This window comes from Zeus faber, assembly GCF_960531495.2.
Source record: "Zeus faber genome assembly, contig: SCAFFOLD_34, whole genome shotgun sequence".
In the NCBI taxonomy this organism is placed as follows: Eukaryota; Metazoa; Chordata; class Actinopteri; order Zeiformes; family Zeidae; genus Zeus; species Zeus faber.
Genome location: NW_028293157.1, coordinates 73,788 through 84,398, shown reverse-complemented (window position 1 = coordinate 84,398; position 10,611 = coordinate 73,788).

Sequence of the window (10,611 nt, the reverse complement as noted above, 5' to 3'; positions counted from 1 at the left end):
ATAAAGGATCGTGAACAAATTATTTGCTGCGTGTATATTTATTTTAGAGCAAAAGAGTTAGTCATTGCAATGAGAGGAGAGGGAGAGAGCGAATCGCAGGACACAGCCTGTAGTCGAGCTCACCCGTCCTGCCGGATACAGGAAGTAGGCGTGTATATATGTGGTGAGATGTGTGAGACCGTTGGGGTGGGGTGATGCACTGCCCTGTCTGGTGATGACCTTGAAGTCCTTGTAAGGATTCTATTCGACTATGTGTTTTAGTGTGTTGTTTTAGTCTAGAAGTGGGTCGCAGGTTTTCCTTGTTGCGGGAATAACGTGCCCTTGCCTAGAGTGCATGCTGTTCAGATAGTGTTTGGCAAACATGTTATTGTAGAAGCGGAAAAGGCGGATTTTGCATGTACATATCCCTCCTTTTGTTTATATTTAAAACATCAGTACGAAAGAAAATCATCTCAAAAACAGCAAAATATGAACGCACTCAAAATAAGCGAAAACAGCAAAGTATTAACACTCAAAAAATAAGCAGATAATTGACAGATATATAGAAAACCTCCGTCGGCAAACCCGAGGACATCTAGGGACTCACACCCCAAGGTTTAAGATAACCCATCATAAAGGGAAGAGGGACGGAGGTCCCTAGCAAACTGTGGAGAAGTCGTCGTCTGTGTCGAAGTCGGGGAGGGATAGGGGAAAGGGATCGTCGGGCAGGGGGCGTCCATCTGAGGAATGGCAGAGTAACGGACGAAAGCCGAAGAAACAAGTTTAGTGACGGCCGAACGAGCGTGGGCAACAATACACCATGATAAAGCCAAAAGGAGGCCCAAGCCGACCACAACGATGGCGCAGGCACGAAGGAGCCACAGGTCTGTGAGCCAGGACCGCCAGTCCCATTCCGAGGGGGGAGGGACGTCGTCAGCCTAATCGTATGGGAGATATTGCCGGCTGCATCTGGAATGTAGGTGCAGCACGAATCGGCGATAACATGACAGAGGCCGCCACTGAAAGCTAGGATGATGTCGAGGGCGGCTTGGTGTTGTTGTAACATATTATGCGTGGCTGTCATAAAGGGAGTGAGAGTGGAGAAGCCGTCAGTGACAAGTGCAGTGAGGTTCTCTCAACGCATGTCAAGCGTCGATGTTGTGGCCGTTATTGACTGCACCCCACCAAGGGAGGACTCCGGATAAGTATTTTGCGGTGCCTGACGTGAGTTCTCGTCTGGCGATATTGTGGCCGTTGGTGGTGGGATCGGGATAATGGGGATAATAATGCGTGGTACGAAGTAATCTATCCAGTATGGTAACAGCGGGACGTTGTTTAATGAGGGCGCAAACGCCGAACCAAAACTGGGGAAGGAACTGATGTAGGAGAGGGCCGCAAAGCCACAAGACGTCGTGACCCGTGCCAGCACCGCAATCGTTTGGCCAGAACAACATGGTAGAGGTGAGATTTTCACTCCCGGAAACGTTACGGAAGAGATGGTAGGAGTTGACGCCGTGGGAAGAGTTGGCGAACAAGAGACAGGACGAGACATTATGGATGGGCGGAAGGCCGCAGTTGTTATCATAGGTAACCGCACAGCCTGTGGTGTTGCCAAGATATACACAAGTACGATGTTGTGAAACGCAGAGGGCGTGACGGAGACCCAAAAGGAAGTTGGGGTGAACGGTAGCAACCGGCTCAAGGAGCGCGCCAGCTCGGGAGTGGAAGGTGGTGCTGCTATTGGCACGTAAAGCCTGATTAGAGTACAGGGAACACGGGGAAGGTAGATTAGGCCTAGAGAGCCACCACCTATTTGGGCCCACTACGGGATCGGTGAGTGAAAGGAAGGTGCAATACCATTCATCGGAGGTGAGGGGAACGGGGCGGAGGGGAGGGCTCCCGTCACTGTATGGAGAAAAAGGGTGCAGGCGTAGCAGGAGTTATTAACTTCTGCGGACTCAATCCAGGAGCGCAGTAGGCGCCACCAGAGGTTCATTCCTAGGTCTTTGTTATCTGTTATCTGGGGACACGGGTGGACCTACTCCATAAGACAGAGATTCACATAATGGACAGATTTAAAGGCGGTGGTGTCAGGGGAGGAATATATATGTCTGGCGAATATAGCGATGAGACGACGGTGCGGCGGGCGGGGGTCGAACTACCAACCAAAAATAGCCGCACGGATCGGTGCCTGAAAGGTAGGCGCATATGACGAAGAAACCGAAGTTGTTTACTTGGAGTCTGGACATGGTTATCATGACCATAGCGTTAAGATTAGAGAGCTTTTGGAGCTTTAGTCGGTTGGTCAGGTCAGACTGGTCATGGGGTAAGGTATAACCCCAGGGGATATGATCTGTATTCCACACAGCCTGGGCTCAGTTTGTACAGGGGCCCCAATTGCCTGGACGGGGAACATTTCCAGGGTGAGAAACCCACGTATAACATATATATATTGTCGTCCCGCCCAGGGCCGCGCACACTGAAGAGGCCGGGGAGTCGGAACAGGTGCCAGGGTGGACGGCGCTCCATGGTGTCGTCTGCTTCTGCTTCCTTGATGTAGTGTGGTGTGTGGTGGTCAGCGTTGTTCGTCTATGCCCTATTGGTGCGTTTGTCTATGACCTAAGGTGGACGGTTGCCAGCACGCGTCACCTTGCAACTAACAGTGTTCGTAACAGTGTTTTTTAGGGGATGGGAGGGGTTGTGTTTGACCCTCCTTGCTGGGTGTTTCCGGGCTGTAATTGGAGGCTGATGGTCTTGCAGTGACTGGCATGCACCCACGTTGCCCTTTCCTGGACTTTTATCGTCGTGTGGGTTGTCAGGAAGACCTGGTATGGGCCCAGCCATCGCTGGTGTTTCCAGGACTTCTGGCGGTGATTCTTTATCAGCATGAAGTCGCCAGGTCGAATGTTGTGCAATGGGCCCAGTGGCGGCTTGGGGCAAGGCAGAGCCTACGTGTGGTCTGATTTCAGAAAGAGACTTGGTTAAGGAAATGCAATATCTTACCAGCGTGTCTTCGCAGAGGTTGGTGTCCATCAGCGGGCCTGGAGGTCCCAGTCCCACATTGGAAGGGGCTGCGAAAAGGACCTTGAAAGGGGAAAGGTTATTTCGCGGGCGCACTCGCATTCTCATATACATCAGCACGATGGGCAGCGCGTCTACCCAGTTGAGGTTTGTTTTGCTGCAGCATTTAGCCAGTTAGTTTTTCAGCGACTCATTTTCGCATTCTACAGCACCCCCGGATTATGGGTGGTAGCTGCAGTGTGTTTTTAAATCAAATTGGAAATGCGTCGACAACTGTGTGAGGAGGTTGTTTAAAAATGGCTGCCATTGTCGGCTTTCGCCACTGTTGACGCCGTGGCATGTTTGGCGGGGAAAGCTTCCACCTATTTGGAAAACATGTCAACCATGACCAGACAGTATTTTTTGTTTCTGCACGGTGTAAGTTCGACGAAGTCTATCATAACATGTTGGAACAGGCGCGTTGGGGTTAGGTGTGCTGCGGGGTGTGTGAGGCCCTTTGGCCTGCTAGGGTTGTGTTACACACTTGTTGCAATATGTGGCTGCAAATGTGGAAAAGTCTTTTGTGAACCTATGTGTTTGTACTGCCGTGCACATCCTTCCTTTTGACACATGGTCCAAACCATGTGACAACTTAACGAAACAAGGAAACAGGCGCCTGGGCAGGCAGGGTTTGTCATCGGGGCTCATCCAAACGCCGTTGCGGAGGGTGGCCCCACAGCTGGACCAAAGTCTGCGTTCATCTGGGGAAGAGAGGGAGAGGAGGTCAGTGAGGCAGGGGGGTGTGGGGGAAGGGGGGGATGAGTAGAGGGAGGAGGAATAAGGGAGGGGGCTGCGTGGCGCGGCCTTGGCGGCTGCGTCGCGCGGACGTTGCCGAGGGAGACGGGACCTGTGTTGGGATTGTGTGCGGCGCATTTACAAACAGCGATGGAGAGGGGGAGGAGGATGGCCTCCAAAAGGGCCGCCACTTTATGATGGTGCAGGAACGCCTTGCCGTCTGACTTCAAAAACCGTGTGTTTCCAAAGGGCTCCAAGTCAAGCACGACGCCAAAAGCGTAACGAGAGTCGGTGTAGATTGTCGCTGAACGGCCTTTGGCTAATTTGCACGCCTCGGTCAGGGCGACGAGCACCGTGACATGTGGAAGCCCAAGGAGCACTGTGTGGTAGCGGAGCCAACGTGCCGCCGAGAGATGGGAGGATTTTTGTTCCTGTAAGATGTTGGAGACGGAATGGGGAACAAAAAGGTTGAGTGGCGCGAAACCCACAAAGTCGCGTGTTCACAGGCCGTGACAGCACGTAGGCAAGGAGGAAGTCCACAAGCCACCGGATCTAATAAACATGAGAAGAAACCCACAGGCCAGAGGGCGTCGCCATGTTTTGGTAATAGGACAGAGGTCATGCTGCCCTGACGTTCATCTATGAACTGGACAAAAGGCCAAAGGGGATCTGGAATTGCCAAGGTTGGAGACGTCGGGAGGGCCATTTTAAGGGCCTCGCAGGCGGTGCAGGCGTCCTCGGTCCGTGTTAGTGGAGAAGAGGCCGTAAGGCTGCGGGACAGGGTAATTTCCCTGAGGGGGCGGTCGAGGGCTGAAAAATTGGGGATGAAGTGGCGGCAGTAAGAACACATGCCGGGAAAAGAGAGCATTTGCTTTTTGTTATATGGTCTGGGGACGTCGATGATGGCCTGGATTCCGGCGGGGGACAAAGTCTTCCCCTGAGGGGTGATGACGTGACCAAGGAAGACCACTTTCTGGTAGACAAACTGAAGTTTGCTTAGAGAACATTACATTTAGCAGACGCTTTTATCCAAAGCGACTTACAATTGTTCAAACACCGACGGACGCAGCCATCAGGAGCAATTAGGGGTTAAGTGTCTTGCTCAAGGACACTACAGCATGCTAGCAGGAGGAGCCTGGGATCGAACCAGCAACCTTTAGATCACTAGACCACCAGCTCTACCGCCTGAGCTACCATCCCCACACGAGAAACCTTATGACGGGCCGCAGGAGTGTGAGGGTGTACTGTTCACACTGGGCCTTCGAGAAGGTCGTCCACATACTGCAGGAGGACCCTTCCCTCAGAAAGGACGAATGGGGCGAGGCTGCGGGCGAGAGCCTCACAGAAGAGGGTGGGATTGCAAGTTAAGCCCTGGCAGAGGCGTGTCCAGGTTTGAGGTCCAGCGAAGTGGAAGGCGAACCAAAACTGGGAGTCTGGGTGGACTGGGACAGAGAAAAAAGCATTGGAGAGGTCAATAACAGAAAACCAAGTGGATCCCGAAGGGATTTAACTCATGATAGTGTATGGGTTAGGAACATTGGGAGTGGGGGAGTCGATGGCCGCATTAACGGCCTGCAGGTCTTGGACAAAGGGCCACTCGGTGGGCTGCCCTTGAGGTCGCATTTTCTTGACTGGGAATATAGGTGTTTGGATGGGGGAGTCATCACATGGGCTGATAATTCCCACGTCAAGGAAGGACTCAAAGACGGGGGTGATGCGATCAACTGCTTCCTGTCGCAATGGATGTTTTTGTGACGGGCAGAAAGAGGATTTGCGTTTGATGTGCACCGTGGGACAGTTTTTTATGAGGCCTACGTCATATTTGTCGGCCGCCCAAAGGTTACAGAAAAATGTGGTAGTGTGGCCGAGTGGTCTAAGGCGCTGGATTAAGGCTCCAGTCTCTTCGGGGGCGTGGGTTCAAATCCCACCACTGCCAAGCTTGACTGGGCTCTTCTAGATTAAAGTACAAGAGCTTCCTCTAACCTAGAATATCAGTCTCTCAAACTGGAAGTTGTCATCAAAAATGGGGTGGTCAAATTCCACTTAGGTGGAGTTTGAACACCACATTTATGTAATTCTAGACCAGACCTGTGCTCTGCCAAGTACTCTAACAGCACTAAAATAGCGTTAATTCTCTTTCTAAGTATTATAGCTACAGTATTTTGGGCAATCCTTGTATTTCCCAAGAGAAATGTGACTGTTGTTGTTTAAACATTACAAACCTGTACAGAAGAACTCTGATCAAAGATTCTCAAAGCTTATGGGTCTATCCAGGGTTTGAACCAGGCCCTCTCACACCCAAAATGAGACTCATTTGTCTAGCCCAACAAAGCACTATACCCCGAGTTTAACAATGCTGATTAGCAAGCCAGCCAGTGCAGGTAACAAATGATGACCTGTTGCCTTGTCTGTCTCCTCTGTTATTAGAAGAACCATGCAGGGAAGCACCAGCTTCACATTTGTCATATGAAGTCTTTAAATGTAGATAGAGTGGCATTAGACACTGTATTTTTGCTCCAGTCTCTACGGATGCCTCGGTTAAGATCCAAATGCTGCCAAACATGGCTTTGGTTAAATCAAGGTTCATTGTAACCTACCATAAGAGCAAGTAAATTGGTCTCTATCAGGATATGGTATACGGCCATGAACAAATTCTGTGCATTCCATCTGGACAATGAACAATGCCCTGGAAGGATACAAATTCACTCTTAGAGCTCATCTGTGATTTGAACCTGGGACCGCTCCACCTCAAAGCGTGAATCACACGCACAGACCAACAAGCTCTTTGTCAGTGAACATACAACTGCTGCTCCTAACCTTGAAAATCAGCCTCTCAAGTGACATGTTCAGATGTCATCAACAATTGTTGAATCCCATACAAATTGCACCTAATTTGTAACCCTAGACCAAACCTTTGCTCTGCCAAGGAGACTTCATACTCAATTGATCAAATTACATCAACAATGATGAAAAACAGCAACTCAATAATGACCTGTCTCCTCTGTCATTAGAAGCACCATGCAGGTGAATCACCAGCTTCACATTGAGGCATGAGGCACTGTATTTCGGCTCATGTCTCTACGGATGCCTCGGTTCAGATCCAAATGCTGCCAAACATGGCTTTGGCTAAATCAGGGTTCATTGTAACCTACAATTACAGCATGTTAATTGGTGTTACATTTGTCCCTAACAGGATATGGCATATGGCCTATCGTGGAGAAAACCCCAGTCTTAGGTTCTTTAAACAAATAGGCAGCACTTGAGGTAAGTTGGATACACGGATAATACTTTTCATGAAGAGAGAACCAGTCTGAGTGAGGTCTGCAGAGTACGATGAAAACTCTTAACTTCACAAAGTGATATATTCTTTTCGATGCATTAACTCCTCCTTTTCTTCCAATTTTTCAAAGTTTTCCACCATATGGAGATAATTACATAGGAGCCCTCTCTACCTCTGAGGGAGGTCACAGGTCACTCAAAGTGAGCCCCTCACCCCTCTGGCTTTTCAGAGGCCTTTCCTTTGGGACATGCATTCATGTGATATGCCTTTGCTTATTCTCAGGTGCTGCATCACTTGTTTCACTGCCTTCTGTAAGAATGATTATCCATTATCTGAGCTGATCTCTGTTGGAAAACCAAATCTAGGTAGTCATGAACTTTATTACTGTCCCTGCTCCCAACTCTGCTGATGGAACAGCTTCCACCCATCTAATGAATCTGTCTGCTATCACTAGCATATACCTTTGACCATTACCATACCTTTTTTATCATATCCACATAATCCAGGTACTTCTGGTGTTGGAATATGTCTTAAGGGGTAGTGATGCCTTTTTGCATGTTATTTTGGGCACATACTTCACATTCAGCCAGACGCACGTCTACCATTCATTGTAGACGTGAGACCAATATCATCATATGGAGACCAAAATCCTTGCTTTTTATTTCTCCTTACCACTTCCCCCCTTGCACAATGGTCAAAACCATGTGCCTCAGTAATGAGAATTCCTAGTAATACTGTAGGAGCCACAAACTGTCCATCCTGGGCCCTCCACAGGCTGTCCTCGTCCTTTGCCCCTCTTTTCATCGACATACTGTATTCATACGCACCCGCCTTTTTCTGCATTCTGATAAGATCATCTAAAATAATAACTTCACTTAAATTTGTAGAGCACCTTTTAAAGAACCCAAGATGGCTTTACAGGAGAGGGGCAAGGGGGTGGCAGATTAAGGGATAGAGGAACCAAAACAAAACAAAGGAATATCTAAACCAACTAACTAATGGGGAAAGGCCATGGTGAAAAGGTGGGTCTTGAGGGTTGTTTTGAAAGTGTCCAGGGTTGGGGCGTTAGGGATTACGGGAGGGACAGAGTTCCATAGGGTGGGTGCTGCCACACTGAAAGCTCTGTCCCCGAAATTTTTTAATCTGGTACGGGGGATGGACAGCAGACCCATGTTTGAGGAACGCAAGTTCCGGGATGGATTGTGTTGGTAGAGGAGGTCGGACAGGTATTGGGGGCCGAGTGCATGAAGGGATTGGCATCTGAGGAGGAGAAGTTTGTAGGAGATGCGGAACTTGACTGGGAGCCAGTGAAGGTGAATGAGGGTGGAGGTGATGTGCTGCCAGGGCTTGGTGTGGGTGTCAACCCTGGCAGCTGAGTTCTGCACATACTGGAGCCTTTCCAGGGCTTTTTTGGAAAACCCGGACAGGACTCCAATACAGTAGTCCAACCCGGAGGTGATGAAAGCGTGGATGAGGATTTCAGCCACGGGGTCTGAGAGGGAGAGACGGAGATGTTTTTGAGGTGATAGAAGGCGGAGTTGGTGATGGATTTGATATGTGACTGAAAGGAGAGGGTAGAGTCCAGGATAACACCCAGGTTGCAGACCTCGGGAGATGTTTTGATGGAACAGCCGCAGACGAGGAGAAGGAGATCTCCAACCTTCCGGAGCAGCGGCTTTGGGTCCACAACCATGAGCTCTGACTTTTTGCTGTTGAGTTGGAGTAGGTTTGTTGTCATCCAGGTTTTTATGGCATGAAGGCAGTTGACCAGAGACTGTGGGGGGAGCAGAGTGGATGGTGAGGTTCTGAGATAAAGCTGTGTATCGTCAGCGTAGCAGTGGGAGTTGAGGGGGAGCAGATAGATGGTGAAGAATGTTGGACCGAGCACAGAGCCTTGAGGGAGGCCATGGTTAACTGGGGAATGGGGGGAGGAGAAGCCTTGATCTTGACAAACTGAGTTCTATTTGATAGATATGAGTGAAACCATGACAGAGCTGTTCCAGTGATGCCAAGGAGGTCGGATAGGCGTTTGAGGAGGATTGTGTGGGAAAGCATGTCAAAAGCAGCGGAAAGGTCGAGGAAGATGAGGATACTGATGTTACTGGTGCCTGCAGCGAGGAGGAGGTTGTGGGTAATCTTGATTAGGGCGGTCTCTGTGCTGTGGTGTGTTCTGTAGGCTGACTGCAGGGGTTCGTAGAGCTCATGGTTGGACCGATGTTGATGGAGCTGGGCAGCCACTGCTCTTTCCAGGCCCTTACTGAGGAATGGAAGGTTGAAGATCGGCCGGTAGTTGTTAAGATCGTCAGGGTCCAGACCAGGCTTCTTCAGGATGGGAGTGATGGAGGCAATTTTGAGACTGGGGGGAACTGTACCAGATGCTGGGAAGGAGTTGATTATGTCTGTGATGGAGGGGCAGAGCTCCCTGGACCCTATGCCAATGCCGTTGGCATAGGGTCCAGGGAGCAGGTGGAGGCTTTGGATTTGTTGTCCAGACAACAATCTAGAGATAAACCTTGTTATCATGTTGGCTGACTACTGTCAATGTTTTTGTTAGATAGGTTGGCATAAAATATTGTTGGAATGTCTTCAAACAGGTCCTTAGAGTTCTCTCTAGCAGCCAGATGTTAGTGAAAAGATGTAAAGTGGTGAAGTTAATTGCACCACATCATGAAAAACAGAGTACGATGTATGAGTAGAATTTCCTTGGATATAACTTACAAGAAAGCTGAGGAACAGTTTTGACCAGTTACATCCACTCTTGGCTGGGGCAGGTGAGAGTTCATAATTAATTACATACCTCTGGCGAGAAGCAATCCCACCTCCACCTTACCCCAATCTCTCTCTCCATCTATCTCCCTTAACCTCTCCAGTGGTTAACGGTGTTCCATGGTGGATGAACCCTCTTCATTATCCACCCTTGCGAAAGGCTTTTTGAACATTGGGGTTCTTGTGTGTGTGTTTGTGTAACAAGTGGCCTAGCTGTTAATTGAGGGCACACCCCCTTCATGCACATCCAACCAATTACCAGGCCATCATGATTGGCCAGAGCTCTGGCTGTCTACTTGAGTTGAGGTCAAGGTGAGCTGGTTATGTCCTGGTCATCTTCGTGTAGGTGTGTGTTTTGTAAATTACGTGTGTGTTACGTTGTTGAGTTTATTCAGTGTGTGTTTGTGTGTGTATCAACTTGTGTGTCTGTATGTGTGTGTGTCGGGGGGTGGGGGGCATTGTGCATCTGCATGTCTATGAGAATGTGAGCACCTGAGTGGTGTGTTAAGTGTGGCTGTGAGATACATATTCATTTTTGGTGTGTGTTTTGGGCATATGCTGAGTGTGAATGTATTTGTGTTTATGTGTGAGTGTGAATGTATTTGTGTTTATGTGTGTGTGTGTGTGTGTGTGTGTGTGTGTGTGTGTGTGTGTGCGTGCACTCTTTTAACTCCACTGCTAACATCAATCCTCCGTAATAAGAGAGGAAATTTGAGCTTGTCCAGGACAAACTACCAGCGGCTGATCGATTTGTGGGGTCAAGAGGAGAGTGTGTGTGAGTGTGTACAAGG